A 13,026-nucleotide genomic window follows, 5' to 3' on the forward strand; every position below is an offset into this window, starting at 1 on the left:
CAGTTCCCAGTGCCAACCAACACAAGACAGTTTACAAACACCTGTAACTCTGGTTGTGGGGGATCTGGTGCCCTTTTCTGGCCTCCATGAGCAACTATATGCGTGTGACACACGTACATATACATCCCCCCTCTCTCCCTCTTTCTCTCTCTCTATCTCAGATACACATTAAATATTCTTTTAAAAAGATACATTAAATACTTCTAAACTGGTAAATATGATAACTTAGCAATACAGTACACTACCCCTGCCTGGATCTGAATTGATTATCACTAGCTCAGGAAAAGTCATGATCCAAAATCTGAAACATAATATTCATTGAAAGTGCATTGCTTTCTAGGTCATTGTAATTGAAAAAGCCTGTTAAGTTGGGGGTCGCCTTGTGGGATTATGTATAGATTGTGTGGGGCTCAGCTTGTAACACTTCTCATCAAAGTCTATGGGTCAGAAGGGATGTTATTGTGCTGTTTGTCCTTCCTCTTCCTGCTTACAGGCTCTTTTCCTAATGGTGATACACACTCAAGAAAATGCGTCTCAGCACTTTTTAAGTCTTTGTAAGCCTCATGTTTGCCAGTGTTTCATTGGCCAAATGCGATTGTTAGTTTTATGTCAGTTTTACACAAGCTACAGTTACCTGAAGAAAAGGAACCTTAATTGAGAATATGTCTCCATAAGGTCCAGCTGTAAGGCATTTTCTTTACTAGTGATGGATGGGCCAGCCCATTGTGGATAGTGCCACTCCTGGGCTTGTGATCTTGGGTTCTATAAGAAAGCAGGCTGAGCAAGCCATGGGAAGCAAGCCAGTAAGCAATACCCCTTTAGGGCCTCTGCATCAGCTCCTGCCTCCAGGTTCCTGCACTGTTTGAGTTCCTGTTCTGACTCCTCCAATGATGGACCATGATGTGGAAGTAAGTGTAAGCTGAATAAACCCTTTCCTCTCCAACTTGCTTTTATTTGTGGTATTTCATCACAACCATAGAAACCCTGACTAAGACACTGAAACTAGTCATGTGATCAAATTTTTAAAAGTGGTTCCAGGAAATACATTCTGATGCTTCTGGTCAAAGAACTCCAGTCACAGGCAGGTGTGAGGAAGGGCAAATTACTGTGAACTATCAGCACGTGTGAATGTGGTAACTACAGAGCCATAAGAGCAAAATGAAGGTTAAATATTAATGAATGTTGCCTCATTGTCATATATTTTTATCAATTTTGTTCCAGAGCTCTTAATAGTTCTTGGCATAAAATAAATACTTGTGGGATTTTTTAAAAAAAAAAAAAAGTCTATTATTAGCCCAATGGATAAAGCCCCTAATGTAATCCCTACTATAGGTGTCATAGCCGATCTTTTTTTGTTCCTCTGACACTTTGAGTACAGTCTCACTGAACATTCATAATATTCTATTATATTCCATTGTTTCTGTATTCTGTCTTCTACTGAACAAGAGCTGCAGGAGAGATGGGCTATGACATTCTTTTCTGTAATCTTGGAGTTGGCCAGAGCAAACACCATGTTCATAAAAGAAAATAAAATGTCGTTCTTCTTGTTGGCAAAATGTCTCAGTGGGTAAAGGTGCCATCTGTTGAGCCTTGAGTTTAATCCCTGGCACCTACATGGTGGAAGGTGAGAACCCCCAAGTTGTCCTTTGATGTCTATATCCATACTGTGGCATGCATGTGCCCATCCTCAACAGTCAAGATAAATAAATGGTCCTCTTGATTATAACGTCTTTTCCCCATTCCTAATTTTGGTCATTATTATAGTTTGGGTCTTATAGGTCCCCTGAAAGCTCATGTGTTGAAGGCTTGGTCCTCAGCTGATGGCACTATGGGGGATGGTGGGAAGCTTACGAATAGAGCTTAGTCTGAAGGAATAAGTAGAGACATATCTTTGAAGGGAATGAGGGCACCCTGGTCTCCTCCTTTCACTCCCCCCCCACTCTTCCTCTCTTGCCTCTCCTTTCTGGCTGAAAGGAAGTGAACAGCTTTGCTTTGTCATGTATTTTTTCCCATGATGCCTCACCACAGACCCAAAGGCAAAGGGTCCAGTGGCAGTAGAATGAAGCTTCTGAAACCAAGAACTAAAGCCACTCTTTCCTCCTTTGAAGTTGCTTACTCGGGCACTGTGTCAGTAGTGGCACCAAGCTGCTAACACAGTTATATTTTGTTCTACTGACTTGAACACATGGAATATACTTATAAAGGCTGTTTTAAGTCCTTGTGTCTTATTACTGGATTTTTTTATTGCCCAGTGTTTCTGGGAGTCCTGGGTCATATTTTCCTGGTTCCTTACTTGTCTGGTAAGTTTTGGTTGGATTGTAGTTTCCCTTTTATGTATTGGTTCCTAAATTACTCTGCATTCCTTTAAGTAGTAGTGCTTTTGTTTGACTGTGCAGTGAGTGGGTGCTTTTGAGGTTTGCTATGCAACTGTGTTAGGCCTAGTCTGAAGCAGCTGTGGTTAAATCAGTGTGCTTCTGAGGCTCGTACGGGGGGCTGCATGCATTAAGAGGTTTTCTTTCCACCCCGGTGGGAAAATGGACTGTATGGCTGTAGAAACCCTAAAATCGGATCTGTGCACTCACTTCTTGGTAACATCTCTTTTTCCTTTGCTATGTATTTCCTCCTCGGTTGTGTAAACTTGGGACTTTCCTGTGGAACATTGTCCCAGCATTCCTGTGTTCTACTTCCCATGGCCTTGGTGAATCTTTCCCTCTATCTCCCTAAGTGTCTCTGCTTCCATTCCCCAGTAACACGCTGTGACAACTGGCAAGTTGTCTCACCTTGGTGATAGCTGTAGCAGTCTCAGCTGATCATTGCCCAATTTCTGATGCCTTTTATTCCCTAGTGATGTGAGGCAGGAGGATGAGTTGGTGCCTGGTGACTCTGACCCCCACTATCACTCTGCGTGTGGGTGTTATGAGCTTGACAGAGAGCCATGCTTCTATCTTCTCAAGCCCTTGAGACCACTAGTTTTGCATGTCTGTGACTCACTTCGTCTGAGTTTGTCAAATTCATTAATAGGAAATGTTGGGGCTGGAAAGTAGAGATATGGACTACAAAACTTTAGCATTGTCCTTGACCTCTATTCATACTATCCAGTAGGATGCCCTCTAGCTCCAGACCCTGAAAATGTCTCTTGGGTACTCAAACCATCCCAAGCAAGAACCACTGGTTTAGGCTATCTAGCTGTGGGAAGCTTTCAGGCCTTCCACAGTAGACACCTTTCTGCCCCAGGAACCAGATGCAGACAGACAGGTTTTTGGTCTACCTCAGATTTACCTCACCAGGGTAATGCTCAGTGAACAACATACACAAAGATTTTACGACATTCAATCCTCGTTCTTCTGATGTCTTTGAGCATAGGCCGAAGATTCTCACCCAGAAGAGTGAGGTCAGTATAAGGCAAGGGAAGATGACTGAAGAGAGCTGTAGATTGGAAGAATGACTTCCTTCTCCTGGGAGCTTGGTGAAGGAAACTTTGGTGGACATCATGGAATGGCATTCTGTGTTTTTTTCTTTTTCTTTTTTGTTGCTTTGGGACAATCGTAGTTACTGCCTGCTGGTCTCTAAAGTTTACATCCAGAAAACATGCCTTGGTATTAAGGAAAAAATTGGCTTCCCTGTGTTTTCTGGAAACAAACTCTCTCCTAATATGAATCAATAGATACAGGCATTGCTCTAAATCTGAACAGAAACTGGAGTGTTGCCACCAGTAAAACAATTCAATGAAAGGCAAAGCACTAAAGTGTAGTTAAATGAAACCCAAATCTCTCTTGAATGAACAGCCTGGTGGATCTTCTGTGCTTTTAATTAATTGAATAGGTAATTCTTTGTTCTGCATTCAAAAATTTGCAAAAATTTAATCTATCGTTGTTGAAAAAGCATTCGGCATATCGAATCAGCGACAAGAAAGGTGACATTGCACATTCAGTTGAGGTGACTGTGCTCACCGCATTGGCATCTGTCCTTAACTCTTCCCTTGTTTCTTCTCTGGGGGCTGGATCACCTGCACATTCCCATGCATGCTTTTAAACAAGCTGAGATTACATTTTAAGTGATGGCAGCTCCCCGTTTTAAACCATAGCCTCGCTTTATAAACATCTTTTCCTATTGAGAAACATAGAACCTTATGAATTAAAATAAGGGTCCAATATTTCCTATGTGGACTTTAACCTGTCTTCTGTTACTAGACAATTATGAATGTTATGTGTTTTATCCAAGCAAGACAACGATGACACAAATCTCATCTGTCTCTCTGCATTTTTCTAACTATTCTTTAGAACACTGTAATCTTAACTTTCTGTTTGTTTCCAGAGTCAGGTCAATTTTTATGGCATGCTTCTTTTGGAATACATTCTGAGCTAATGTCACGATAAAATTCTCTTGTGTGGCAAGGGTTAGAAAGTATATTTGTGAGAGTCAAGTGCTAGGGAAGGGAAAAGTTCGCTTTGTCTAAGGATGCTAATGATCTATTTTACACAGGACACATGTATTTATATACACAATTGTATATGTATTATATATGTGATATGTGTATCTACCTATATATCTATGTATCTGTATATATATGTGTGTGTGTGTGTGTGTGTGTGTATTTTCTCTCTCTCTCTCTACTATTCTAAATGGGGCTTTCAACTTTGCCCTTAGCTTTTTATGAAAGCAAAAACACACAGATTTTTCTAGAAATGGAAAGGCTAACGGTCACCAATGATAATTTCTATCATCATGTAACTAATCACTACAAGCATAGTTTAAAACAATAAAAATGTACTCTCCGACAGTTTCTGTGAGTCAGGAGCAGAGCCTCAGCTTAGCAGCACCCTCTGTTCAGGTGTCCTGATTTCTTCCAAGCCATCAGGAATACTCTGTCTTTTTTCATCTTCAACTTCTAGACCCCTTTCAGAGATCGCCTGATGGGGTGAAACCTGTCAAATAGTATGATATTTTAACAGCTTACCTGTTTGGAGGGTCTTAACACACAATTTCTTTTGCCATATAATATATGCAATATAATGTAACAAACTGTAAAATGGAGCCATGGGAATGACACACATCTGTATGTAGCTCCTACCCACACTACTCAGAGATGATATGACAATACATGTGCAGAGAAGTAGGGATCGCAGGGCCTGTCTTAGACTTCTGTCTATGATGGTTCTGACTCTTTGAAGACAAAAGGTGACTCTTAGTATTTTCAGTTGTGTTCCAGAGTTTTGTCTATCATGTATTTTGATAGCTCTTTAAAAGACAGTTGAAATAACATTGCCAAACAACACCAAGCCTTCTATGTCCATCACAGTATATGTATGTGGAAAATATTGCCCACATCATTTGGAACTTTTGGTTGATTCTTGTTTTTGACTGTCTATGACCCCAAAATTCATGTTGATGCCCCAAACTCTCAATGGTGGTTGCATTAGTAAACGAGTAATTAGACTTGGGTGGGGTCATAAGGGTAGAGCCCCTGGGATTGAATTAGTGTGTTCATAAGGGAAAGGAGAAGTACCCCTGTTCCTCCCTCTACCAGAATGTGGCCATCTGCCAGGCAGGAGAGAGTTTCTGCTAAGAAATGAACTTTTGGACACCTTCGTCTTGGGCTTTCCCAGTCTTTAAAGCTATGAGAAAGGAATGGTCATCCTTAAAGCCACCTAGTCAATGTCACTTCCTGAGAGCAACCGAGGGTCATCTTAGTCTCATCTCTAATTCACCTATTGCTATTGTCTGGATTTTGGCTTCTCCACTTGATTCCTTTATCATCAGTGCCTTGTCAGGGATGTTGGGGAATACAGAGGTGGTGAGTTTCTGTTCTTTCTCGCCCTATTCCCTTTGTAAGGGAGAACTGAAGCACTAGGCAAGCTGAAGGACGGCTTCTCGGAACCAGGTTTTCTTTTACTGATGAAATATTTATGCTGACACGTTGCCTAGCAATGGTCACCAGAGCTGCCTGTGCAAAGAGGGAAACTCAAGGGGGCATTTCCCTTGGAAACACAGCAAAGAGAAAGCCCAGCTTAATGAACACAGCTCCTGCCTCCTTGATGAAATTCCTCCCAGTTTCAGGCAAAGAAAGTGTTTCTTAGGGGAATGACTGTGTTGGCTAGAATAATTTAGTGGCTGGGTTGAGAATGGATCAGGAAGGAGACGGCAGAGAGGTAAAAGCAGACAGAGGGTTGAGAAGCACTTAGCCCTTACATAACTAAATGTTTTATGTTGTCACTGTCCACTGGTGTGCACCTGATAATGCTGTCTTCCTAGATGCTTGCGTCCCTGTGGTGGCTGTCAAACTGGGTCTCACAAAGTCATCTGGACTTCAAACCACCAGACTGCTTGGTCTGTTGCCCCCGATTCAGAAACTGTTCTTTCCAAGGGTGTTGCCTTCCTAGTGTTATGGTACTCCAGAGAGAGGAACTGAAATGGATTGTTTTGATCGTATTCTGTTATGAGGGATGTCCAGAGATACCCATGTGCCTACTTTCCCTTCTAGATGTTAGCTTCAGAGGACTGGATGCCTTAACTGAAAGGGATCTTTGAAATCCTTACCCAGGTGCCTTCCCTTTTCTGCTCCCTGCAGGTTTTACCTTTTGTTGAATGCTGGGAGTGGAACTCAAAGCCTTGAACATGCCAGGCAACAGCTGCATCACTAAGCAGCATCCCCAATTCCCTCTGCATTTTTAGCCACAAGGTGAAGAAAGAAGATATCACAAACCAAATTAAATCGCCAAGGAGGGACCTCGAGCATACTTTATTCTCGATGGCCACAAGTTGCAGTTCAGGAAAATGCAAATACACATCCTGAAAAATAACTTTTGAAAGTTATTGTGTCCTCAACAATGTGACATGGCAGCTATAGATATAGCGCTTATATTGTCTGAGGTGTTATGTGTAACCAGAAAATATGTAAAGCATATAGGAGGTACGTTAGGTCATATGCAAATGCTTTGCCATTGTGTATGAGGCTCTTGAGCACCTGCAGAATTTACATTTTGGAGGAGCATTCTAGAGCCAGTCCCCTGAAGATACTGGTAAGCATCATACTAAGAAGCTGGGTAACCACCCTGGACAGTGATCTAAGGTATGGATCACATTGTGAATGCACAGGAACTTAACAAGATTCAGCAGCTCAATCTAGAAACCCAGCTCATTGAGTTGGTCTGGGTTGGGGCTGAAGCATGGTTCTAATTTGTATATGAGGTAAGAGATTGTGAGAGGCTTCTCACATTGAGAGCCACTGGGTGGGAACTTGTGCAGAGTGCTGGATTCTTGCCCCATCTGTGTAGCTTCTTAGGCCCCTCTGGCCAGCAGGCTAAGCCATGGGGCGTGATGATGGTCTCCTGGGATTCTCAGCATCTTTCAACTCTGAATAGGAGTGACAGCCTGAGCTGCTGCTTTCTGGGAGCTGTGACAGACAAGTCTGTGGGTGAGGGAGTGCCCTTCAATCAGTGTGAGGCCTTCTCCCCAGACCTAGGGGCAGAAGACAATTTCAATAGGATAAATTGCTTGTCACAGGACCCAAGTATAAAACTAGAGTTCCTTCCACCTTCGATCATCTGGATGAGGGTTCTAAAAATACCTCTACATGTAGCACAGTCCTCCTGACTGACTTGACAGTGATGAGGCCTGTTTCTTGCTGTTTAACCCAGAGGAGATCTTTTCAGCTCAAAGATGAATATTCAAGAAGTCTATAGCTTTCTCCAGGTAAGTGGAGAGCTGGTAGGTATTGTGTTTAATACAGGAGTGGGTGCTCAGCCAAAGGGTGAGAAGTGCTGGTGATATAAACCAGAGAACCTTTCTCTGTTTGCTGTCTGGGCTGTTGCAGAGAGGGTCATCCCTACTAAGTTTCTCACCAGTCTTGCAGAGAACATTGTGAGTTGTAGCTGTTGGGAACACTTTGCCAAGGCTGAGGGACTTCTTCATTCCTCTAAACCTTTTGAGCATTTATTGTGTAGGATTTTGGAGGTCCATTAGGGGAGGGCTTATATTATATACTGTAGCCAGTGAATCTGCATATAAAGTAGATTGCATGATTTATCTATATCTACCATCCACTAATCATTCCTTTGTCTGTCTGTCTATCTATCTATCTATCTATCTATCTATCTATCTATCTATCTATCTATCCATCTATTTATGTATCGTCCATCTGTCTAATTTCTATCATCTACCAACTATATTTATCTGTCATTGATCTATCACCTATCTAGTTTCATCATCATTATCTGTTAAGAAATCCATCAATGCATTGAAATCAACAGTCATGGGTGCTAGTAGAATTATAGCTAAGCTTTAAACTCTATGTCTTTCTATTATTTGCCAAACTTTGAGTAGTTACTCTCTTGTTCTTCCCACTAGACGATGAAAGCAGCTGAAGGAAAGGAGGGTTTATCTGGGGTTGCAGTTTGAAGCTGCAATCCATCATGGTGGGGACAATGTGGTAGTTAGGAGGAGTAGAAACATCAGTGGTTCACATTGCGTCTGGAGTCAGGAAGCAGAGAGGGATGGGTAGTGACATTCAGCCCGTTTTCTACTTTTTATATAGTTCAGGACCCCTACATCATTGAATGATGCAAGCCACTTTTCTCTCCTAAGTTAAATACTTCTGGAAGCACCTTCATAGACACACCCACAGGTGGATTTCCATGATGACTATAACTTCTGTCAAATTGGCAATGAAATTTCACTACCACACAGTTGCATAAGCAGCTTGCACTACTTTCTGTCTGCCCTTTGCATGATCATCATCCTTTGCTTCCTTGATCTTATCTCTCATTTTCTGATCTTTCCCTTTCTGCTTTCGAACCACTACATCCACTCTATGTCTCTCTTGCTATTTCTCTTTCTCCCTTTGAATGTCCTGACCCATGTTCTCTGCCCACATTCCCTGGCTCTCTTGTTTTTCTCTATTATTTCCTTCCTCCTGCCCAGCAAAAGCCAGCTGTGGCTGGACTGTGATAGAATGTTTTATGATACATATCCAAGACATGCTCTCCTTTCCACAGCCTCTCTTCCCATGAGTCTTCTGAAGAACAGCAAGTCAGCCCAGATAGGGAAAAGCCCCATGTCCTGCCAACATCATAAATACCATGCAGCCCCTGGACTTGCACATCCAGAAAGCACAACCTGCTTTGTCTCCAGTGGTGGCACCACATGGCTTGACAATCATCTGTCCAAAATACTCTACCTCAATTTCTACCTATCCAAAGAAGGAAGAGGAAGACAAAAAAGAGGAAGAGGAGGAGGAAGAAGAAAAGAAGAGGAAGAGGAGGAGGAGGAGGAAGGAAGAGGAGGAGAAGGAGGAAGACAAGATTCATGCTGTATGCTGGGTGGTTGAAAGGCAGCAAAAGTATCTGTAAGGGCATCTAATGTCTCACTTTTCTGGAACCACATGCTTCAAGGTTTCAACTCTCTACGAAGTAATTCCAGCATTATGTTTGAACACATGATTGGCCTTCCATGTGTACCAAGCTGATGCCTTAGTGGAAATGGACCAAAGACACCAGAGTGGCCAGACCCTGAGTACCCCTATTTTGTATTACCCTAAATGATATAGAGCAGAACTGTCATTCATGACCCCTTTATTCAAGAAAATTTTATGTGACCCTGGGTGTAAAAGTTTACAAAGTAGGTATATAAAGCAAACATTTACTGATAATAAATCATAAAGAAGTTTATTATAAGACAATTCTTTGGCATGCTTATGATTTTACCATCTGTTGAAGACAAAGGCAAATTTACATACTAATGAGATAGATACACTTGTTTATTTTTACATAATTGAATCTTGGCTAAATGTTTGACATTGTAGCATTCAAAGCATCTTCAGTGTTTTTGTACATTAATTGATGCTTTGATTTCATAATCGTAAATGTTGAGAATGATGTTTCCTCTAAATATGTGGTACAAAATGGCAGAAGTTTGTTTAGGGCCATTTCAGAAATCTTTCAAAATCCTCTTTTAATTCCAAACCAAAATTCATTTAATGATACTTTTTAATGAACCTCAAGTTAGCAACTACCACAGTAATTTTTAAAATCAAACATTCTTATCTGACTCCCAAAGATAGGCTAATTTGATATTTATGGGCCCAAGGATAACGGTAAGAAAATATTAAGACTTTGCTTTAATTAAGTCCCTACACTCTATAAGAACAGAAAACTGTTTTTACAGCAAAAACGGTGCAAACCATAGCATGCAGTCGTCTCACCTCTGTGTCAACATGCTGTAGGCTACATTGATGAACATCGCATGGTAGTACAACACATGTATACTCTGTGTTCAGAGCTAAGAATGCAGTGAAGCTGTGTGAAGCAAAATGTGTGAATGCTGCCATAAACTTCTCAGATTTGTTACCCATTTGGTTTTGAATTTGTTTTCTGTCATTGAACGTTAAATTCTTTGTAGTGTATGACACACTACATTTGAATGATCTCCACATTCAAGTCTGTGACCCCATACAAAAGAACACTTTTGAGATACTGGGGAGGGGCTAAAGAGATGGCTCAGAGATTAAGAGTACTTGTTCCTCTCACAAAGTTCAGTTCCCAGCAACCAAGTCAGGATGATTAAAACCACCTGTAATTCCAGCTCCAGGGACTCTGAGACCCTCTTCTAGTCTCTGTGGGGCACTTGTGTGTGAAAATACACACACACACACACACACACACACACACACACACACACACACACACGAGAGGAGAGGAGAGAGACAGAGAGAGGAAAAGAGAGGGAAGGTGGGTGGGAGAGAGAGAAAGAGAGAGAAAGAGTGAGAAAGAATACTTTTTAAAAGAACGTAGAGATGGAGCATACATCAAAATAAATTGGAAATAATTCTTCATAAAGGCATTTGAAATTGTGCAACATATTAAACTCAAAGTTTACAATGAAATTAAACATCAGCTCATAAACATGACAACCATAAAAGTTTAGTAAACTGCAAAACGCTAATGTCTCAATAATGTGAGAAAGAAAAACTACAGCAAACAGAACTGTAAATATAGTATAGCTCAATTCCCATGGAGATTATAAGTAGTATTTATTACTAGAGCTGTGGTAAGAAATAAATGAAATAATTGAACTATTGGAAAGTCCTGGGTGCACTGCAGCCTTCAACAAATGTTGGTCCTCACTTCTCTATAATAGAAAAATGCTCAGAGTAACAAGGCCAAAGGAACAGCTCTTTGATAATTCCTTTACTTTTGTAGAATTATTACAAGCTTACAGGGGGTATCTCTTTCTGTATTTCTTGTACTTCCTCACAACCCTGAAAGGAACATCATTTTTAAAAAATAGACAATTAAGATCAAGTTAGACCAAAGTTACTTCTGTTTGCCTCCTCCATGAAGCCTGCCAAGGATGGGGGTGGAGGGGAAAATGAGCTTGTGAGGGTGCTCTTGCCTCAGCTGGTCCAGCTGTTGGGTTGGGTGGCTTTGTCATTTCACCCCAGATACTGACAGCGATGGCTCTCAAGTGGTCCTTATAAACAAATAAAAAGGAAGCACACAGGCAGGCTTAAACTTTACAAAGCCTGAGAAAGTGAACCTGGAAATATAATTTAAGGGTGGATGGGAGAGGGGGATTGCTCTGGACCTACCTTCTTCCTTCAGAAGGGACTGAATGCAGAGCCATACACTGTCTAGAACTCTCCATAGCAGCTGGGGATCCCGCCATGTTTTCTTATTAATTTCTTATTAATCATTCATGAGCAAAAGTCCATTGCATCTCCTCCAGCTTTCCCATATCGGACAATGAGCAAAGTGACTCTGGTATAGGTCTTTCCAGGCACAGGGCAAGAAAGGTGACATGGATGAAAATAACTATAGAGGTGGGGCCTAATATTCAGAATCAAGGAGATCGATTTTTTTCTGGGACAATTTCATACACACACACACACACACACACACACACACACACACACACACACACACACTGAATTTTGATCGTTTTCATAACTCTTCTTGTCCTTGCTCATCTATCCTGTGAAACTCTTCTCTCTAAGGACTCACAAGAGGATAGCAGTTTTAGAAGCTGCATCACCAGCATTTAGACGGGGGTGTGGACACAGCTACAATACTTCTTGTTGTAGCTTCTATCGGCCAGTGTCTTTCATCTCCAGCAATCGCTCCCTCCTTGCTTGCATGGATGCCTGAGCTACTTAACTGGGAAGATTATGTTTGATAAAATGTTCTCCACCTCATCATTTTAATGAGCATTTTCCATTAAAGGATCCCCTCCTACTGGGCAACAGAAACCGTCCAGATGACAGCGGCTTTAAACACGGACCCTGGTACAGGCTTTGAACCATGTGATATCTTCAGGTTAGAAGTTATTTGCTCTACTCTGGCCAGCAATGGAGTCTCCATTCTTCTTTCTGTGCTGGGGCTGGGATGCCAGGCGGAAAGTGGTACCCACCATCCACCCAGCGACCCTTGTGACCCATCTTGGAGTGACTTTCAGTCCTTGGGCAGCGGGGACGACCTTCTTGGCTTGGGGCTTCCTCGAGCGAAGGTAGTCAGTTTCTTCCTAATCCTTGCTCATTTCCACTCAGATTCAGAGCCAAGGAACTCATTTCCTGCCTTGTTTAATGCAGAACCCTGAGGCAGTTTAACCTTTGATGACTGAGTTAAACTCTCAAATAGGCTGCATAATCGTTAGGATTTAAATTAAGGATTAAACACTCCAAGAGTTTCCCAGTGTGAGCGCACTCAGCGCTGGTGCTTGGGCTCCTGTGGCTGTCACTGGCAGCAATGAATGTGAACTCAGAGGCTCTTGAGACACAGCTTGGGCTGCGAACATGGATTCAGTTGCTGAACCTGTAATGCAAAATCCTTGCTCCCCTTATCATAAAATCCAGGCACTTCCACAGTACTCGTGTGCCAATTAGCACAAAGCAGGGTTGGCGAGGATTTGGAAAATCTCTGCACCGAGTGCATCCAAGCTTGCTCTGCCATTCATAGACGTGCCTACCAGACCATGATTCTGTTCTCAGTTTTGCTCCTAACTTAATGTGGGGCCTTAGCTTCCCTGGTCCTTCTA

Source organism: Rattus norvegicus, chromosome 1, assembly GCF_036323735.1.
Source record: "Rattus norvegicus strain BN/NHsdMcwi chromosome 1, GRCr8, whole genome shotgun sequence".
Lineage (NCBI taxonomy): Eukaryota > Metazoa > Chordata > Mammalia > Rodentia > Muridae > Rattus > Rattus norvegicus.